Source organism: Pteropus medius, unplaced genomic scaffold (genome assembly GCF_902729225.1).
Source record: "Pteropus medius unplaced genomic scaffold, Ma_sr-lr_union100, whole genome shotgun sequence".
NCBI lineage: Eukaryota > Metazoa > Chordata > Mammalia > Chiroptera > Pteropodidae > Pteropus > Pteropus medius.
In genome coordinates, this window is record NW_024345601.1 from 13,876,046 (window position 1) to 13,882,772 (window position 6,727).

At 30.7% G+C, this 6,727-nt stretch overlaps 1 protein-coding gene across 4 annotated transcripts in view; it reads left to right on the plus strand.

Moving 5' to 3' along the window:
• SLC35F5 (solute carrier family 35 member F5) overlaps nucleotides 1–3,020 on the plus strand; it is a 34,110-nt gene extending 31,090 nt beyond the window's left edge. For all 4 annotated transcript variants that reach the window (XM_039874514.1, XM_039874516.1, XM_039874517.1 and 1 more), the window contains exon 16: nucleotides 2,273–3,020. The gene's annotated coding sequence lies outside the window, so the exon portion shown is untranslated. The remainder of the gene's footprint in view (nucleotides 1–2,272) is intronic.
• The last annotated feature ends 3,707 nt before the right edge of the window (nucleotides 3,021–6,727 follow it).

Genomic DNA, 6,727 nt, shown 5'->3' on the forward strand with positions numbered 1-6,727 from the left:
GGACCTCTACTATCCCTCCCTATTTTTAACTACCACATGTGGGCATTTTGCATCTCTGCCCCTCCTACCAGTCTCAGTATGTCTTCTTCTGTATGTCCTTAGTTATAGGACTTCTGTTCAGCTAGATTTCAGGTGATTCTCAATGATGGTTCTGTAGTTGTTATAATTTTGATGTGGTCATGAGAGGAAGCAAGCACAACATTTGCCTACTCTGCCATCTTGATTGGAACTTCCCTGTATTTTAAATTTTAAGAAATACTATGTTTTATATTTCTTACATGACAGAAAGGGTACATGATATTTTGTTTTACTGAATGAATGCTTAGAATACATTCAACATATATCTTTGTCAGGTATAAAAGTGATTAGGTATTTATTTAGAATGAGAGATAATAAATTACTGAAATTCTGGAGATTCAGGTTCCTTTCTTCTGAGAAAACTTTAGGCAATTTAGATTGAAATGTTTCCTGATTGCAGCTGGGCTTCTCCTTCTTACCTAGAACATTGAACAACTCCTGTCAGCTATGTGCACTCCCATTGGCCTTGAAACTTAAGTAAATCCTTCATGGTAAATTCACATCTAACTTAAGGCTAATTGTGTTGGTTTTGTGATTTTCTGTGATTGGTCATTTTTTAATTTTATAATAGTTATTATGATGGTTATACATGCACGTAGTTCAAAGAGTTAGTTCTGCGAGACTCACTATACAAAGTTGCTGTCCTCTGCTCTGCACAATCTATCCTACTTTCATTTTTTTTTCCCATTCTGAGGAATCACTTTGAACTCTTAGTTGATTCTTTTGATACTTTCCTCCATGCTTATACTTCTATTTCTTGATTTCTCAGTTTTAGGCATCTTCAGTTGATTGTCCAACTATGGCAAATGAGGATAGATTACTTTCAAGTTTCTCCCTCCTCTGCTCCAACCTCATTTGCCTGCTACCCAGTCCTGTATCATTCCTTCCTCATCATCCCATAATTTCAGCTCTATAATCAACATTTACATTGTTATGACTATATAAATGTTACTTTTACCTGAACCATATGGGATTATGGCTGACATTCCCCCAATCCAGAGACTTCTCTAGGATAAAGAAGAGGCACTTGATCAACTGTGAAAAGTAAGGGGAGGGCATCTGAGTGTCTAACTGTTTTTCCTATAAAATTTGTACCAATATAAAAAAAAATTGTACCAATCTACCAGTTTTCAGTTGTTCACCTTGCAGAGATAACTGGTTATATTTCTCCATTGCTAGCTAAGAATTAATTGCTGTTTTCTTGTCTCTGCTCTGCTCTTTGTCCATGTGGTTTATTCCTTTTTAAAAAACCTTTTATTGTCTTTTTACTGAGGTTTTAGGAATAGAATGGAACTAAATATGTGTTTATTTGCCATCTTTAAATTTTATTTTATTTTTATTATTATTATTATTTTTTTATGGTGACATTGGTAAATCTAATGTTTCAGCCGTACACTTTAACGATAAGACATATATATATTTACACCATACATTCACCTCCCATAGTTAGATTTCTTTCTGTCACCACATATTTGACCCCCGTTATCCCATCTACCTCCCCCCTTCCCTCACCTCTACCCTCTGGTAACTAATAGTCAATAAATAGTCCATGTCCATGAGTCTCTGTTTGTTTGTCCTGTTCATTTGTTGCTTTTAGGTTTCAATCTCAAATATAAGTGATATCATGTGATTTTCAACTTTTTCTGTCTGGCTTATTTCGCTTAGCATGTTTCCATCTTTAAATTTTAAAAAATACACACGGTTATTCTTTAAAGCTTTTTGTTGATATAACTTATGTACTTTCTTCCCCTTGTATGCTATACATCATTCCTGTACTCACTCATATCCACACCCACACAGGCAAAGTTTTAATATTTTTGGAAGTGAGAGCTGGATAAAGGGAAGATAGTGAAGACGAAAGAAAATGGACTACAGTAGAGTAAAATAGGACAGCTTAGACAACGGTCTTTGTCTTGACAGGGATAATGATGGCATATACTCTGATTAAACCATTTTTACATGATCTTTAAGTAGTATTGGATGTCAGCTTTTGGTGTTGCTATAGAGCTCACTTTCGTGAATTCTTAGTACTCACCTCAAGTTCAAGAATCTGTTTTTTTATTTGTGTGTGTGTATGTACTATGTTCGATTTATATTTCAATGTTAAGATAATTTGCCTTTTAAAATATAAACTGTAGAAAATTAAAGCTATGACAGTTGTGATCTAACGATGATTTTATGTTTTTATTTTCAGCTTATGTATTTGACAATGGAACATTATACAGCGAAGAGACAATCTCTGGCAAGTTTTTGTAGAAAAATATTTCAGTGCCTAGCCTAGTCTGAAAAACAACAGTTTCAGTTCTTTGGAACTCTAAAATATATTTTCCTCATATCGGTTTTCTTCATTTTCATAATGAAGTACTTTGCTATGTAGCTGTATATATATCACTACAGTTATAGGAAGTTTCAGTCCACAGTCCATCTAAAGGACCAACCTGCCTTACACATCTCAAGGAATTCAGCTGATGAAATAATTTTAACTAATCAAGGAATAAAATCCTAATGTCCTGGAGAGTTTATTTACACATATTATTTGTTATATGCTGGACTATATATGAAAATGTTTTCGAGAAATCATTTAAATATGTAGATCAGTGTTTCTTACAGGTAAAATGCTAAAATAAACTGCCTATAATAGGTACGGATTATATTTTTGAGTTTTGTATAAAATTGCAAATTAACCCAAGAAATATTTAATTTATGTAACAAGTATGTTCATGCAAATTTGGTGGAACTTTAGAAAGAATATCTGAGAAAAGATCTGGTTCATGTACACTACATATACTGTATTATCTTTTCATAGCGTTAGGTGCCTTGTATTTTAAATCTGTGATAAATCATGACAAATTTTTAAAGGGGAAGTATTGTTAAATGAAGAATTATGTATTTCTAAAGGTTATATTGCTGTAAATTTAATTGATAAAGCTCTGCTTAATTTAGAGTTTTGAAGAAATATTTTCTCTTCAATTAAGACATTTTCATAATGGAATGATTTAAATTGAAGCGATTTAAGAGTATTACTAAAATAAAATGTTTATATATATTTGTGTATTATAGATCTTTGAATTTGTTTCTGATTTTTTTCACATGTAAATGTGCCAAATTACTATAGAACTGGATGCCTCTTCTTTAAATAGTTCATTATTTAAAATACATTTTTAATAATTAAAATACCAAAGAAGGCAAAAAGAAATTCTACTTTAAAAATTATATTTGAGTTTTTTCTCTACCACACTTAAATTAAATATAAAATACACCTAATTTTAACTCTTAAACTTAGGTCTTTATATAATATTCTTATTCTGCAACTGCTCCTGAGCAATATGTACTATAGACACCAGTGGATGAACATACATCTCAGGATTCATCCAGGCTTTTGATCAGTCAGAACCAATTTCCTTTTCATGTTTTGTGAAAATAGTTCATTTCTCTTCAGAATTTCTTAACAAATCAAATTTTTAAAAATGCCCTTTGCAGTGTTTACCTTCAGTTTGCCTTACTCACATTCATAAAATTGCTTTAGTGTTACCATGAGTCTAAAATGAATTTTAGCCATCTTTCTACTTATCTTGAGAACTTTTATATTAACTTAAAAGATTGTTCATTTATGATATTAAATTTAAAAAATGAACTGTTCTTTTATTTGGTACCACCAATAATTCTTATTAAGCTAAAAATAATACTGATTTTGTTAGCTTGACAGGGTAAAGGCATGTAAAGGATGTGAGCCTCTAAAGAATCTTCTTCTAAAAAGAACCTAATGAAGTAACATTTCAATTACTCCAAGATAATTTTGATTGAAGTTTATTATCTAGCCACTTCTACTTTTTATTTTTGCTGTTCGACAGCTCAATACCTTTTGCAATTTATGGGGTAAAACAATTGAAACAGTGGAGGTGAAATTCCAATTTTAGGTTATTTTGTAAATATAGGAAAAAAGACAACTTAAAATTTTCGTTGTTTATGTGCCCTTTATGTTCACATGTTAAACAGATATGAGTAGTCATTCAGGATTCTGGTTTTAGCAAGCTTTAGTTAACATGCTGGATTGATCTTGAGGAGGGCTTCTTCCTCTAGGCAGCTGTTTTTGTTTGTTTGTTTTGTTTTGTTTTTTAATTAAAAAACAACCTCTTTAGAGGGAAGAACTATTTAATTGGTTAACTGAAGTATGACTTACTGCTCTCTTCTCTCAGATTTTATTTATCTTAATGATTTTTGTACTTAGATACTATAGCCATGGAGTGAGCAATTGATGACTTCTTTCTGCAACTTTTTAGTTAAGGATTCATCTTAAGAAATAAAGTCGTGAGTTACTTGCACTAACTGTGATTAGCCAGAAATCAAGGTATCAAGGCCCTAGGATCGCAGCAATCACATTTTAGGCCTTTGAAATGTTGGGGAGAGATTACATTCAAGTAAATGCCATTGTCCTTCATCTCTATTAGAACAGTGTTGGCTATTGATTATATTTTTCTGAATCTAAAGACACAAATAGAAATTTCTAATATCTCATTGCAGTCTTCTACTTTTCTTCCCATACATAATTTAAATCCCATTATTGTATAATGTTTCAGATTATGACCTTGACTGAAGGAAGCCTGCTGTTTTGTCAGATTTTCTGTTAGATGAATATCAGAATCTCTGCTAAAACAAAACTGAAAGATAAGGCAGCCTTAAAATTATTTTGATGAATGCTTTTGGAGGCTTAGGCCATTTAAATGAATGTATACACCTATACTTATTCTTTTAAAAAAAATTTGATTTTTTTTAAAAAATTGAAATACTGGCTTCTATCAGCCTGACTTAATTCTAAGTTAAAGTGATTTTCCCTCTGGCAATAATAAAGTTTACCTTTTCCATAGATGTGAACTCACAGGTTAAATGTGAATGTTCTCTAAGGTATAAAACCTTGTTTTAGGAAGCATGCTAATGCTCCTTTTATAATTAATCATGACGAGCCAATTTGGGATTTCAAGGTATGACTGCTCTGGAAGCCAAGATTTTATCATAATGCACTATGGTAAGGTCTATGGTACTGATTCTCAATGTGCTGGTTGAAGAAACAAAATATCTTTAAAGAAAGATAAAGTAAGAATTAATTAGAAAATATTTTTTTCATAATCGCATTAGCAAATAAATGAAATGTTATTTTAAGCATTTTTAGTTGTTAGAATCCTACTTCATTTCTCTCTGCTTTCCTTTTGAAATATTCTTTATTACTAAATAATATGTTAGGAAGAATTCACAGAAATAGGATGAATTTTATCTGTGACATCAGCAGATTTAACTTAACATGGCAATCATATCATGTGCTGATTTTTTTTTTTTAATGTTAACATGGCATGTATAAGCTGAGCAGTTTACAGAATTTGAAGGTGGTTCTATTTTAGTATGTCTGTAATATACCAAAAGTTTCATTTAGGTAAATTAGTACATTTTTTACATAAATTTGTAATATTTAAATTACACATTTCCTTTTTTAAAATAGTATCACCCTTGTGTATCTGTACAAAAATAATACGGTATTTCATAGTTTATACACTCTTAACTTTAACTCTTATTAGGTTATCTTATTTTCATTTTGGTTATCTAAAAAATTTGTAGTTTATATCTCTTAAAAACTAAGCATTATTTTAATGCCATCGCATTTAAAAAAACAATGCTTTTGTATAAAATTTCCTGTATGCAATATATATGAACTATTAGAATGTCAAATAATGAAATCATTGGCATATATTTAAGGAAAAATTACATATGGAAAGTAATTAGTACTTTGGTTAGGCATATTTGCCAAAATGCTAATGTGAAATGGCAAAATATCCAATGAGAACATTTAGAATTTTTGGTAACATGAAGGATTTTATTTTTGAGTTAGGGATTTGGAGTGGAGAAACACTCCAGATGAAGACATTTCCTTCATGACATTTTAAGGTTCGAAGAGAAGATCTTTTATTTATTTATTTTTTTAGTAAAGAAATTTTTTAAAAATTTATTATGGTGACAGTTGGTTAACAAAATCCATAAGTTTTAAGTGTACAATTCAACAGCAAGTCATATATATATATTGCATTGTGTATTCACCACCTAAAGGTAGATTTCTTTCTGTCACCACATATTTGACCCCTTTTACCCCTATCTACCTCCCCCATCCCCCCCAAAAGAAAAACTTTTAAATTGGAACTTTTAAAGTAAAGCTTCAAAATTGACTTTTAACAAGGCACTTCATGAAATTTTTAGTTTTTAATTTAATTTTACATGTGATTTCTTTCTTGAGAGCTACTTTTATTAACTTTAACTTATATCCTTGTATGCTAAGGGTTCTGTATTTCTCTACTTGGTTTTTCTATACCTAGTTTTAATTACGGCAAGTAATAATAAAATCAGTCGGGCAGGAGTATCCATTAACTTCAGTAGATTCTCGCAAAGCTTGCAGAAGATTTCTATTTCAAGTGTCTTATTTTTGACTCAAGATGAAAACAGTTCTTTAGAATCTTGTTGCTAGTATTTGCTTATTTGGAATAGCTTTCACATTTTCTTATGAAAAAATTCAGTGTCAATCAATTAGACCATGTAACATTCAAAGCAGAATTTTGTTGAAGGCTATCCTTGTCTTAGTTATTGTGGTATAAAGTATAATACACTAAGT